This window comes from Heptranchias perlo, chromosome 9, assembly GCF_035084215.1.
Source record: "Heptranchias perlo isolate sHepPer1 chromosome 9, sHepPer1.hap1, whole genome shotgun sequence".
Lineage (NCBI taxonomy): Eukaryota > Metazoa > Chordata > Chondrichthyes > Hexanchiformes > Hexanchidae > Heptranchias > Heptranchias perlo.
Genome location: NC_090333.1, coordinates 37177743 through 37192916, shown reverse-complemented (window position 1 = coordinate 37192916; position 15174 = coordinate 37177743). Strand labels below are relative to the sequence as shown.

The 15174-nt window shown below is 42.0% G+C and overlaps 1 protein-coding gene across 3 annotated transcripts in view; it reads left to right on the top strand.

Moving 5' to 3' along the window:
- zfyve9a (zinc finger, FYVE domain containing 9a) overlaps window positions 1-15174 on the top strand; it is a 93255-nt gene that overhangs the window by 4651 nt on the left and 73430 nt on the right. For all 3 annotated transcript variants that reach the window (XM_067990206.1, XM_067990205.1, XM_067990207.1), the window contains exon 2: window positions 13361-13453. The gene's annotated coding sequence lies outside the window, so the exon portion shown is untranslated. The remainder of the gene's footprint in view (window positions 1-13360; window positions 13454-15174) is intronic.

Below are 15174 nucleotides of genomic sequence, written 5' to 3'. Positions count from 1 at the left end.
TGAGGAGTTATTTTGATGCTGCAAATTGATATGGATCTTGCGTTTTGCAGGAGTGTATTTGGGTAGCTGGTTGTTGTGATGTGGAATTACAAGAGAACTGTGTATGCTAACAGTTTTTTAAAAAAAATACTTAATATAGTGAAAGAGTTACAAGACTTGTCATTTAGTTGAGCAGTTTTGCTGCTTTTTAATTAAGTTTCTCGTGGTTTCTAAAATATTTGCAGAAACCTAAAAAACGAATTAGCTACTTGGCAACTACTCTGTATAATATGTATTGAATTCATAATTTTTCAAATTTTCATTGGAGAAAATAAACATGGCATAATGTAGCTGAAAGTAACCAAGTGATGATGGGACCTGAAAGTGTGTGGCACGCTATGAAGGGACCAAAGTATTTGTATTTTTTTGAGAAGTAGATTGGTGGTTAAACTAGACATAATGGGCCAGAACTTGCCCATAAGCAGGTAAGTTAAACTCATCAATTTAAAATGACATTCGCTATGGTTAGTCAGAATAAAAATTTAACATAATATACCTTTATAAAAAGGCAAAGAAATGATTTATAATGTACTGAAACATACAGAAATTAAAAGTTTAAAAACTTTTAAAATCAAATATTAAAATAGGAATAATCAGACATTCCACATTTTTAAAATTTAATTTTTTTGTTTTGCAGTCATGAAAAGTCTCTGCACTTTTAAAAGCTAGTGTAGGGCTGGTATTTTCAAGTGTACCTTTTCATGGCGTAAGTACCTTCAATCCAGCTGGGTGAGTTTACGATTGTTTGGTGATTGTGTTTGGTTGTATGTGATTGGTGTAGTTGGCCTTTTTAATTTGGGACTGTCAAAACGCCGTTGAATCTATCGGAGCAAGTTCGTGCTTTCTGGGTTTTATTGCGCACATGCACATTCGTGAACTTGCTCCGATGGGTTTGACGGTGGTTGGGATGGACACCATTACAAAGCAGGGTCCAAGCTAAGTTCTGGGCCATTAATATATAGAAGTGGTAATTGTCAAAGCTGAATTATGAAGAGTGGAAAACACATGATTTTCCTCTTTAATGTGTTCAAATTACAGAGCCAGCATGGGTAATGAAAATGGTGAGTAAGCTTTGGTTAACTCGTATATGAAGTATTCAATATGTACACAGGCCTCAATGTTTGCTTCCTTTTCTATTACTTTTGATCCACGAGATGTGGGTGTCGCTGGCAAGGCCAGCATTTATTGCCCTTGAGAAAGTGGTGGTGAGCCGCTGCCTTGAACTGCTGCAGTCCGCGTGGTGAAGGTACTCCCGCAGTGCTGTTTGGTAGTTCCAGGATTTTGACCCAGCAACGGCGATATATTTCCAAGTCAGGATGGTGTGTGACTTGGAGGGAAACGTGCAGATGGTGGTGTTCCCATACGCCTGCTGTCCTTGTCCTAGGTGGTAGGTCGCGGGTTTGGGAGGTGCTGTCGAAGAAGCCGTGGCGAGTTGCTGCAGTGCATCTTGTAGATGGTACACACTGCAGCCATGGTGCGCCGGGGTGGTGAAGGGAGTGAATGTTTAGGGTGGTGGATGGGGTGCCAATCAAGCGGGCTGCTTTGTCCTGGATGGTGTTGAGCTTCTTGAGTGTTGTTGGAGCTGCACTCATTCAGGCAAGTGAAGAGTATTCCATCACACTCCTGACTTGTGCCTTGTAGATGATGGAAAGGCTTTGGGGAGTCAGGAGGTGAGTCACTCGCCGCAGAATACGCAGCCTCTGACCTGCTCTTGTAGCCACAGTATTTATATGGCTGGTCCAGTTTAATTTCTGGTCAATGGTAATCTCCAGGATGTTGATGGTGGGGGATTTGGTGATGGTAATGCTGTTGAATGTCAAGGGAAGGTGGTTTAGCCGGCGTGGACTCGATGGGCCGAATGGCCGCCTTCCATGCTGTAACCTTTCTATGATTCTAGACTCTCTTGGAGATGATTACTGTCCGGCGCAAATGTTACTGGCCACTTATGAGCCCAACCCTGGATGTTGTCCAGGTCTTGCTGCAAGCTGGCACGGACTGCTTCATTATCTGAGGGGTTTCGAATGCAACTGTACATTGTGCGATCATCAGGTGAACATCCCCACTTCTGACCTTATGATGGAGGGAAGGTCATTGATGAAGCAGCTGAAGATGTTTGGGCCTAAGACACTGCCCTGAGGAACTCCTGCAGCAATGCCCTGGGGTTGAGATGATCGGCCATCAACAACCACTACCATCTTCCTTCCAGCCACTGGAGAGTTTTTCCCCTGATTCCCTTTGGCTTCAATTTTGCTACGGCTTCTTGATGCTACACTTGGTCAAATGTTGCCTTGATGTCAAGGGCAGTCACTCTCACCTCACCTGGAGTTCAGCTCTTTTGTCCATATTTGGACCAAGGCTGAAATGAGTTCTGGAGCCGAGTGGTCCTGGTGGAATCCAAACTGAGTATCGGCAAGCAGGTTATTGGTGAATAGCACTGTCGACGACACCTTCCATCACTTTGATGATGGGGCGGTAATTGGCTGGATTGGATTTGTCCTGCTTTTTGCAGACAGGACATATCTGGGCAATTTTCCACATTGTCGGGTAGATGCCAGTGTTGTAGCTGTACTGGAACAGATTGGCTAAAGGTGCAGCTAGTTCTGGAGCACAAGTCTTCAGACTACAGCCGGGATGTTGTCGGGGCCCATAGCCTTTGGTGTATCCAGTGTACTCAGCCGTTTCTCGATTATTACGTGGAGTGAATCGAATTGGCTGATGACTGGCTTCTGTGATGGTGGGGATCTCGGGAGGAGGCCGAGATGGATCATCCACTTGGCGCTTCTGGCTGAAGATGGTTGCAAATGCTTCAACCGTGTCTTTTGCACTCACGTGCTGGGCTGTGCCATTATTGAGGATGGGGATGTTCATGGAGCCGCCTCCTCCCCGTTGTTTAATTGTCCACCACCATTCATGACTGGACGTGGCAGGACTGCAGAGCTTTCGATCTGATCCATCGGTTGTGGGATTGTTTAGCTCTATCCATGGCATGCTGTTTAGCATGCTTGTCCTGTGTTGTAGCTTCACCAGGTTGGCACTTTTTTTTTAGGTACGCCTGGTGCTGGTCCTGGCATGCTCTTCTACACTCCTCATTGAACCAGGGTTGATCCCCTGGCTTGGTAATGGTAGAGTGAGGTGTATATGTCGGGCCATGAGCTTACAGGTTGTGCTGGAATACAATTCTGCTGCTGCTGATGGCCCACAGTGCCTCATGGCTGCTCAGTTTTGAGCTGCTAGTTCTGTTCTGAATCTATCCCATGTAGCACGGTGGTAGTGCCATACAACCCGATGGACGGTATCCTCAGTGTGGAGACGAGACTTTGTATCCACAGGAACTGTGCGGTGACCACTTCTATCAATACTGTCATGGACACATGCATCTGCGACAGGTAGATTGGTGAGGACGAGGTCAAGTAGGTCTTTCCCTCGTCTCTCACCACCTGCCACAGGTCCAGTCTGACAGCTATGTCCTTTAGGGCTCGGTCAGTAGTGGTGCTACTGAGCCACTCTTAGTGACGGACATTGATATCCTCCACCCCAGAGTATATTCTGATCTTTTGCTACCCTTAGTGTTTCCTCCAAGTGGTGCTCAACATGGAGGAGTACTGATTCATCAGCTGAAGGAGGCCGGTAGGTGGTAATCAGGAGGTTTCCTTGCCCATGTTTGACCTGATGCCATGAGATTTCATGGGGTCCGGAGTCAATGTTGAGGACTCCCAGGGCCACTCCTTCCTGACTATATACCACTGTGCTGCCACCTCTGGTGGGTCTGTCCTGCAGGTGGGACAGGACATAACCAGGGATGGTGATGGAGGAGCCTGGGACGTTGGCTGAAAGGTATGATTTTGTGAATATGGCTATGTCAGGCTGTTGCTTGATTAGTCTGCTAGACAGCTCTCCCAATTTTGGCACAAGTCCTCAGATGTTAGTGAGGAGGACTTTGCAGGGTCTATTGGGCTTGGTTTGCCTTTGTCGTGTCTGATGCCGGGTGGTCTGTTTGGTTTTATTCTTATGACTTTTTTTGTAGTGGGATTGTACAGCTGAGTGGCTTGCTGGGCTATTTCAGAGAGCATTAAAGAATCAACCATGTTGCTGTGGGTCTGGAGTCATGTATAGGCCAGACCGGTTAAGGACAGCAGGTTTCCTTCCCTAAAGGACCATAACATAAGTGAACCAGAACGACAATCTGGCGGTTTCATGGTCACCATTACTGATACTAGCTTTTTATTCCTGATTTTATTTAATTAACTGAATTTAAATTCCCCAGCTGCCATAGCGGGATTTGAACTCATGTCTCCAGATTATTAGTCCAGGCCTCTGGATTACTAATCCAGTAACATAACCTATTCTGTCTCTTCAGAGTATGCAATCATAACTGCCACTATTACTGTAAATCTGCTACCATGTCACTAGACATCTAATGTCTTTCACCAAGGTTGCTGTTCTGCTATTTATTTATTAATTAATTACTGCAAGTTCTTTAAATTGTATGTGAAAAGTCTTGATTACTGATGTTCTTGTTATTGAGAAATGCTTCCCTTATCCCTTGTTTTTTAGTATGTTCTGGAGGCATTGATTCATGCTGGGTTACAGTTCTATAATGCCAGTAGCCCTCCAGTACTTCACTCAAATTGGTATCCTTTCACAGGAGCCTAGATGGTGAGTGATGGGTATTATCTTGCATTTTTTTTAAACATTGCTTGCTGAAAATATGAATCTTGGCATTTTCTGCTTTCCCTTTCCTCATCCCCCTCCCAGTAACGACTGATGGGCACCGTAAGCCAGTTCCTAGGAGGTGGACAAGTATAGATTCATCTGTCATTTTTCCTGGAAAATTGCACCTAAGATTTAAAAAAAAATTGCTAGAGAGCCCCTGTAGTACAAGTCTGTGGCATATTTATCACTTTCCTGCTGTGCTGCCACATGCTCCTGTTTAAAACTAAGGCCCAAGAAATTTAACTTTTTTTTTTCTCTTTCAATTTACTTAGCCTGAATTTGTGCTGCAGTTGAATTTTAATCTATTAATCATAGACCATAACTCCATAAGAGATAGGAGTAGGCCTTTCGGCCCTTTTGAGCCTGCTCCGCCATTTAATGAGATCATGGCTGATCTGATTTTTACTTCAACTCCACTTTCCTGCCCTTTCCCCATATCCTTTGACTCCCTTGCTGATCAAAAATTTGTCTAACTCAGCCTTGAATGTATTCAATGACTCAGCCTCCACAGCTTTTTGGGGTAAAGAATTCCAAAGATTCATGACCCTCTGGGAGAAGAAATTCCTCCTAGTTTCCGTCTTAAACGGGCGACCCCTTATTCTGAGACTATGCCCCCTAGTTTTAGATTCCCCCTTGAGGGGTAACATCCTCTCAGCATCTACCCTATGGAGTCCCCTCAGAATCTTGTATGTTTCAATAAGATCTCCTCTCATTCTTTTAAACTCCAATGAGTATAGACCCAACCTGTTCAATCTTTCCTCATAAGACAACCCTTCCATACCTGGAATCAACCAAGTGAACCTTCCCTGAACTGCCTCCAATGCAAGTATATCCTTCCTTTAAATAAGGGCACCAGAACTGTATGCAGTGCTCCAGGTGTGGTCTCACCAGCACCCTGTACAGTTGTAGTATGACTTCCCTGCTTTTATACTCCATTCCCATGAAATAAAGGCCAGTATTCCGTTTGCCTTCCAGATTATCTGCTGCACCTGTCTGTTGACTTTGTGTTTCATGTACGAGGATACCCAGATCCCTCTGTACTGCAGCATTTTGTAGTATTTCTCTATTCAAATAATATTTCACTTTTTTATTTTTCCTCCCAAAGTGGATGACTTCACATTTTCCCACATATATTCCATCTGCCAAATTTTTGCCCATTCACTTAACCTGCCAATATCCCTTTGCAGACACTGTCCTCCTCGCAGCTTGCTTTTCCACCTATCTTTGTATCATCAGCAAATTTGGCCACAAGACACTGTTCCTTCATCCAAGTCATTGATGTATATTGTAAATAGTTGAGGCCCCAGCACTGATCCCTGCGGCACCCCACTAGTTACAGATTGCTGTTTTGAAAATGACTCTTATACCGACTTTTTTTTCTGTCAGTTAGCCAATCCTCTCTCCATGCCAGTATATTACCCCCAACGCAATGAGCTCTTGTGCAGTAATCTTTTATGTGGCACCTTATCGAATGCCTTTTGGAAATCCAAAAATACTGCATCCATTGGTTCCCCTTCATCCACCCTGCCCGTTACTTCCTCAAAGAACTCTAATAAATTTGTCAGACATGATCTCCCCTTCATAAAACCATGTTTACTCTCCTTGATTGTATTGAGTCTCCAAATGTTCTGCTGCTACCTTAATAATGGATTCTAGCATTTTCCCAATGACAGATGTTAGGCTATTGAGTTGAAATGACAAATCATGGAAGCAATCTGGGTAAACAGCTATATCTACTGATGTCGAACTCCACAACGCTATGGGATAGAGCGTTTCATCAGTCTCACTGATATCATCACTTGTTGTTAAACATAAATTAAAAAATGTGAAAAGCAAAATGTTCTGTTGAAATGAACAGTCTCTTGAAGTTCATGTTTGAAGTGGGATTATATGCGTAAAACACAGAACTGTTTAATGTTCTTGTGATTCCCTTTTTAATTGCTGAGCTGAAAGTAGTGTACAAGTATCTTGATAAGTTGCTGTAAATTGGCAGTTCCATGTTTTATGCAGTGTTCCTATTTGGAGAATAATTGGGACAAGTGTACCCCTTCAGATTATGAACTTCAGAAGACCATTTCTCTCAACAGAAGACCTTCATTATCCTTTTGCCAACAGATTTGCAAGTGGCGATTTTAGCATTCAAAAATGGAACTGAACTATTCAAGGTGACAAAGCAACATTGTCTCTCATTTGTACCAGGAAAGCAGTGAAATAAATCTACTGGGACTAGCTAGATAAAACATTATTTCTCAAAAATCAGCAGGTGTGTGTGTGTATCAAATGTAATTTGTTCCACACTATATAGGAGTAGCTGCTGTTTTTTGAATCTTGTCAATGTTTTCTTGCCTTCTGATAGCTTTTACTCCTTGCTAGAGAATGACACCATGGTTGCCTCTTGTTCCCTGGTACTTTGCCCAAGTGGTTGAGACTGTTGAGAAATACCCGATGGCATTGTGCACTTTTCCGGGGGGGGGTGGCGGTTAGTGAATCATGGTTAGATGTCTGAATCCTTGCTAACTTTTAAAACTCCACCCCCCCCCGCCCCCAAGCTTCCACAAACCCAGGCAAATTATAATACTCGTACCACTACCCTCCAGTCAGTTAACTCAGCAGAGACAATATCGAACCTGGGCACTCGATGATCTCTATGATTTGTTCGTTGGATATAATGGCCCATCAGGGGAAGCTGTAGCTGCTGACTTTTGAGAAGTATTGTTTTTTCTAGCTAGTCCGAGTAGATTTATTTTACTGCTTTCCTAGTCTCTCCAGTTCTCTTGGGAACCTCAAGACAGTGTTTGTTGAATGAAAGGCGTCTGTGAAGTGACTCAAATTCTGGGATGACTATTGTTTGGCCATAACTATTTTTAAACAGCAGCTGCATGCAATTTTGCATGTGTGCACTTTACACTAAGGTGTGACTTGTTTTTCAGGATATTGCTGTTAGGAGAATATTGCTCTTGGGTTCCAGTAATGCTACAATTCTTTTGTAGTCGATACGTATTTATAAGGATGTTTTATCTTAATAACTAAGTATCGTGAAGCCTCATGTTCAGCACTAGTCAAATATTGAAAGCCTAAATGGAATTTGTTGGACTTTTCTTTTTGTTTCTGTAGTTCTGTAATGGCACTTTTTTAACATTGCCATGCTAAGAGTTCATTTCTTTGAATCGGTAAAGTGTTCTTGATTTGTCTTGGAGATTGTTTCCTGAACTTTTATTTCCCCCTTAATTGGTTCATTATTTTGACCTCACTTCATTCATTTTATTAATAACTTGTATAAAGTTGATCGTTTAAATTTAAAATGCTCATCTTTGTGTTTAAAACCCTTTATGGCCTCGCCTTTCTCTATCTTTATAACCTCCCCTAGTCCTACAGTCCACCCTGCCTGAATTCTCTGTTCTCATTGTGGCCTTTTGTGTAACCCCCTGCCTTTGCCCCTCAATTGGCAGCCGTGCCTTCAGCCGCCCAGGCCCTATGCTCTGGAATTCCTCCTTTTAAAATCTCCTGTGTCGTTCATTTACCCTCTGAGCTATTTCCTATGCCTTGACCTTCTATTGAAGTGTCAGTATTCCAGATGTGGGCTCAAAAAAATTTGAGTGCCAGTATTACACTCAGACTAGTATACATTGGATTTAGTTATATTGCATTGACTATTTCTGGAGTAAATGCAGCACTTGCTGTGCTTAGTACAGCAGGACAAGGCTTTCCAACACATAACCTGTCAGCTAGATCTGGCCTGCAAGTTCCCATTATCCTGCCCTTGAAGTCATGGGCAGGTTGTTTTCTATTTGCACAGGTGCACAAAAGCCTTTTTCCACCAATCGGGGAGAAGCCCTTGCCAATCCTCTGGACCTGGAAAGGTTAAAATGCTACAATAAACAGCAGGAGAGTGTCAAGCATACCACCTCCAACATCACCTTAAGAGCTTTGACTTCTTTCACTCACACCAATCGGGGTTCAGAGGAGGAAGGAGCACCAGTAACAATTTTTTGCGATTGAGCACGTTCTGAGTCTAGAAAGAGCGCACATTGGCAGTGTTCTTTGACCAGGTTTGGCATGCAATACGGTGTCTCCCAGCTTGATATCTCCCAGTGAGCTAATTTGATCAATGTTGAATTTCGTGGCAGAGTGCACAATTGGTATTGGGCACAGCAATTTCCACCAGGTTTTGCTCAAGCACATTCTAAATCCTGAACACGAGTAGGGCTTGTACCTTCAACCACGAGCTTGGAAGTAGAATCAGAAAAACGTCAGAGGTCCCTGGATGATCTGGAGAAATGGCATGCCAGTGGCAAATTCTGCAGTTCCCTAGAAAATTGCAATGCCTAATATTCTGAAAACGAAATAAGCACAGGGAATAGGATGTGAAGATTCAGCTGCTTTCAAAACTAATCCAGACCAACAGACAGCAGAAGTTCCGGGACATAACTTTCCAGAGGAATATGGCCTGGACACGGGCACATCAATAATATCACTGCTAGTTGTGGGTCCCCTGGAAAGAAGCACTGAGTCAGCCCCAAAAGTTTTCTCGACTGTACACAGCCTAAATCCATTCAGTCTTGGAATATAGCCATCCAGTCTAGTGCACAAGTCAGCCACAAATGGAGACTACGAATAATCCAGAATAGAGCAATAAAGACAGCATATCTCCTCCCAGCCTTTGTCTTCTCTGTGTCTGCGCAACATCTGTGGACTCCAGACAATGGAAGAGAGGCTTCAGAGACTCTGGCAGAGCTACCTGCATAAGGCAGGGACCAATCCATTATTGTCACTGCTGATAGGGGAAGAACAACAGCACCACCTCAGTACTTTTGCACCTGTGGCTTATAGGTCACGAGGGAAAAGGCACAGGGGGGCTCAATCAAAGGAGTGGTACTGAAATCCCTACACCAGTCAGAGTTGACTCTCAAATTTCAAAATATGTGATATAAAAAGGATGTGAAAAGGGTAATAAACCTTGGGCCATCCTTAGCATGTTTCCAAGGTTACTAACTGAAGAAGAAACAAATTTCCACAATTTTCATCTCTGAAGAGGAGCAAATCAGGGTGGTTGATTATGGAGCAGGGCAGTGTGGACCTTGGTGAAGCAGATGTGACCTGGCAGTAGAGGACAGTGGTTGAAGAGCCATGCCAAGCCAGGGAGTGCAGAGCACTACCTGAACCTGGGAAACAGGAGGGAGAAAGCATCAAAAAGATGTGAGGAGCTAATCTTTGTGAGCAAGAGTACAAGTGGGGAACAGGGCAAACATTGTTGCCAGCTCTCCTATTAAAATCCCATGAATTTTGGAATTATAAAACAAAAACATAAAATGCTTGAACCACACTGCATGTCACTCAGCATCTGTGGAGAGAATGAAAAGTTAACACAATGGGTGCAGACCCATCTTTTGAAATGGAATTTGGAAGTCTTGTTTAAATAAATTGCTCGAGTCAAACAGGAAATTTAAAACCTAGTTTTCATATGCGGCCCACTCGGCCGTGGACATGGATCCAGCTCCCTGCTCCAAAAGGTTGAAAACCCCCTGAGCTAGGGCACTGGCATATTTTGATGCACTTCAATGATGCACTCATGCAATCAGTATCTTTGCAGTAAAAGTTTAATTTTAAGCTGCTTAGAGTTGACGTTTTTGAATTTGCAGATTTCATAGAAAAATTTCCATCAATACTATTTTCGCATGCTCTTGGATCACTATTTCCTCATATATTCTGCTGGTAACACTAAATTAACCTTTTGCAGTAATAGGATTCTAAGTAATCTAGCTTGCATATTTTAGTAGGTACATTTGTGAATGGGGCAGATTCATTTATGACTTCATTGCTTGTGAGATGTGGCACCCTTTATACACATGAACTGTGGAAAATGGACAGGAAAAAAGCAACTAATCCATCAAGCTTGTTCCATCTTTCATAGTATAACCTGCGCACACATCATTAAACCCATTCCCCTGCAGCCATGAAATCTCCTGGGAGGCAAAAAAAAAAGAATAAAACACAAGCCAGTTTATGGGGAAAAATCAATGTGAAATTCCTCTCACCTTGCAAGACGATCAAGCAATCTCCAGGAGAACCTGGTGACTGGTTACACTATCTCCGTTGACCCACCTATCTCTAAATCCATGTGTTCTACTTGCCGGAACTAATGCAGCTCCATTTTGAATGTTTGCAGTGAATCTGCATGCACTGGCAACCTATTCCAGTGGATGACCACTCTCTGAAAATACCCTCCTGGCATCTAACTTAACTGTATACTTTCATAACTTATACTGATGCCCCATAGTTGCTGCCTGCCTATCTAATTCAAGTAACTTATCCACATGGACAGAATATAATTCCTTCATAATTTTCAAGGCTTCTGTAAAATTTCCACGGTTTAAAAGGTCCCAGTTCTCTCAGCCAATCCAGATAACTAAGGACCCTGAATTGAGTGTCCCTTTTCTAGGGCCTTGATATCCCTCATCGCACGAGGAGTCCAAAGCTGGACACAGTCCTCTCTGTGGCCAGACCAAGGCCTTATACAAGGTAATGATCGTGTACTAGTTTAATTGTCCTAGATCTGCATCCTAACATATTTGCTTTTACAACAGCCGTGCAACATTGGTCATGAATCTTGTGATTCATGAACTATAACCCCAGGTCCTTTTTCCACTCCGTTGCCCTGATCGCACAACCTGTTGTTCAGATGCATCAAGTTACAATTTGTCTATATTATGACATCTGCTAGACGCTAATCCAGTCTCCCACTGCATTGACATCCATCTGACTTTTATTCATGGTCCTAATATCTGCATGTATCTTTGTGTCATCCGCAAGCTTGTAAATCATTTCTTGGATGCCTTTATCCAGATTGTGAATTAAAATGAAAATGAAGAGCGAAGGCCCTAATGCCGAATTTTGCATAACTCTTCTAGTGAGTGGCCCCCTGACTGAGTTGCTACGATTAATAATTACATTCTGTATATACAAATATAACTAATTCTTTAGCTAGCCTAATATTTTCCCACCAATCCCACAGGATGAAACCTTGTTTAGGAGCCTTTAAAGAAAGAAGGAAAAAAAAACGGTGCATGTGTATATCACCTTCCACGACCTCTGGACATCCCAACGCACTTCACAGCCAGTGAAGTACTTTTGCAGTGTAGTTGCTGTTGTAGGAAAACGTGGCAGCAAATTTGTGCGCAGGAAGTAAATGACCAGATTATCTGTTTCAGTGGTATTGGCTGAGGAATAGTTGTTGACCAGGACACCATGAAAACTTTCCTGATCATCTTTGAATAGTGCCATGGGATCTTTTACATCCCTTGAGAGAGTAGATGGTATGGTTTAATGTCTCATGCGAAAGATGGCACCTCTTCACAGCGCAGCACTCCCTCTGTACTGCACTGAAGTGTCACCCTAGATTAAGTGCTCAAACCTCCAGAGTGGGGTTTAAACCTTCTTAGAGGCGAGAGTGCTACTTTTGAGCCTTTTAAGATATACTTTATTAAGTTTCATTTCCTATTCTCTGGTCGTTCCCTCTTCAATTTTTTTTCATGCCTCTTCAGATTACTACTTGTTTTTTGAGTAGGCTAGAATGCTGCCTGTTCCCAGAAGTGCCAGTGGCTGCCTTGAACTGCACCGGAAGAGTGAATGCAATGCCTTGTCCCTCCCCCAACCTCATCCTCCTCATCTTCATCCTCATCGTCCAGCTGAGGCCTAGACCTTCCTCTGTGAGGAAGCTCTGGGGTTAAACCTCCGGCACCATGTCTGCTTTGTAATTCTCTCAACATCATGAGTCATTTTAAAACCTGGATTTTGGTTACGGTACTGTAACCTATTTTGGTTCATGTCAAACTTTAATTCTGAATGAATAAAACTGTCTCTTAATTTTAAAAGATTGTATTTTACTGCCCTTTATGCAATTAAGATGTTGGTCTGAATATCATGGGACCTGCATAAATTTGTTAAATTTTATTTTTGGCTAAATTCAGTTCAATTACACAAAAATCGGCCCCACCGAACAAAGATTTTATTGATGTGCCACATAGTGTGTCACGTGAAAGATGAGGCTTCAGGAAAGCAAATATTTTTATCCCAATAATAGAAAAACAGTGCGAGATTTTTGTTAAACTACCTTCTCTTCTATTCCCCCAGCTTTGTTCCCTTTCCTGGGGTGGGGGGGGGGTTGATTCATGTTGGGTTATTGTTCCATGGACACTAGAAGCTCTATGGTACTTTGACCAAGTGGCACTACTTCATTGTGATCTTATACAGTGATTGTTGGCAGGCTATATTTAGGGACATGAAGCAGAGTTCAATTCTGACCACGTGCTGCTCTTCAGGGGTCACTGGATAGTGATTGGGAGCAGGAATGCTGGTTGTTCAGTACATCAGACTAGTAATTACCAAGTTCTTTTCTGGATGTGGTATTAAATCACTAAACCAGACAACCTGTTGGAATGCATACATGTTGGAACACTGAGTGCACTAAAGTTTTTTAATGCTATACTCTGCAATAAGTGGCTCTGATATTTCACTCATTCTAAAGTTTAATTCTCAGTTAACACATTTTGCTTTGTTACATGTAGAGTGGTTGCAGCTCTAATGTCTAAATTTATTAAATACTTTGCAGGTTGAGGCTCCATTAGTACTGAGAAACCAATTGGCTACTTGGAGGGTGACTTGAGAAGATAAAAGAAAAGCTGTAACCTACATGCATGAACAGGTATGCAAAATTACTGTGAAGCAATTGCAGTTGTGTGATCTCGTTACCAAGCACTCAAAAGGTCACTTGCTTATTTAAATTTTGTTTCACTTTTTTTACATCTTATGTCATGTTTTTTTAAAAGTTTTTCCAACATTTTGAGCTTTTAAGCCATGAATACTGAATTTGTCTTCAGCCATAAATTGCTTCTGATGACTCAGCTACTCACTGAGCCATGTAGATCAGCAAAGTCATAGGTTCTGTACCTTTTCTGTGTTAGCTGATGTGACTGTCGGGGCTCAATAATCAGCTCCTCAAGTTAAGCAGAGAGAAATCAGTTAAGATTCCTTTTCCTATTTTCTATCTTATGGTACTCCACCTTGTTTGGAACGGTGTGCGTGTCTGGTGAGGACGGGATTGGGCTTGCCTGCGTTTCCACCTATAACCTAAATAAAGCCTGCACACATTTGTTTACACATATGAATATTAGTCATTTGAGCAAAGAACTGCATGGCATGGGAGTCCATGGGGCTGCATAATCAGTAAGTATTGATTGCCTGTAGGAAAATAGAGTTGAAAAATACAGAAATGTATTGCCTATGTGTTGTAATATGTGAAACTTCTTCTGAAACTCCTAGTAAGGTGTATTTATGCAAATCTTGGTAAGTTATGGTTGCCTTTGTGTATCTAAAACTAGGGGATAGATATGTTCATTTTGAAGAAATGTCTTTTAGCTTATTGGAGCTTAACCTATTATGTAAAATCATGGAAACTATCTTTGCATGTTAGGCAAGTAAAATATATTGCTGAATCGTCTAGATATTTTGCACAGACCCAATTCCATCATTACCTGTTTTAACGATGCAAAAATTGATATTTTTTTAGAAAGCATGCTTCATAGTTTTAAAAAAAAAATTGTTGGTATTCAAATGAACATAGATTCAAATCCAGTGGTGGATAGAATATGGTTCGAATTGAGTGATAAGAATAAGATAATTGAAGGTTCAGATGATATTAAGCACAAAAGTTTATGTACGTACTTGAACCTGGAGATGAGATTCCATGGTTCTATGCATCACCAGATCAGCTGTGGAATTTCAGTTTGAGACGCCATTGTGATGCAGCAGAACTGAGCTCTGAGTTACAAGACTTTTTAAATTGTTATTTCACAGTAACATATAATTAAAGTGTGCTTTATATTAGTTTTAGAAAACAAAACTGATTCTTATGAAGCTAAATTGACTTCAAAATTAATAAAGAAAATGTCCTTGTTCACCAAGCAGTTAAATGGCTTCGTCCTATCATTTTTTTTTTGTATGTGACCTTTGCAGCACTCTGCAAAGGAGTAAAGAGACTAGGTTTGCAGCAGTAATTCTCTATACTGAAATCCTGATCCACGTTGTGCCATTGAAGGGAGGGGTGTGGACTAGAAGTATGGCTGAATAGACCAGCTTGTTTACCATTGGGAGATAAAAATTAAAAGGTGGGAGATCCAAGTTTGATCCAGCACACCTCCTCGCAGCCAGTTTCACAGTATCATTGGAAGAAGTTTGATTGTTACCTGGAAATGGTGGGGAAAGACTGGAAATTGATTTTTTCAAAAAAAACTCTCTCCCTTTTCTTCCCTTTATTTCTTTTCCCCCTTCCCTCCTTCCTCCCTTCCTTCCTCAAAGAGAGAGAATGCAATTTTCACCTTTTTGTTTATGGAATGTAATGACAGCCAAGGGATTATGGCTTTCTTT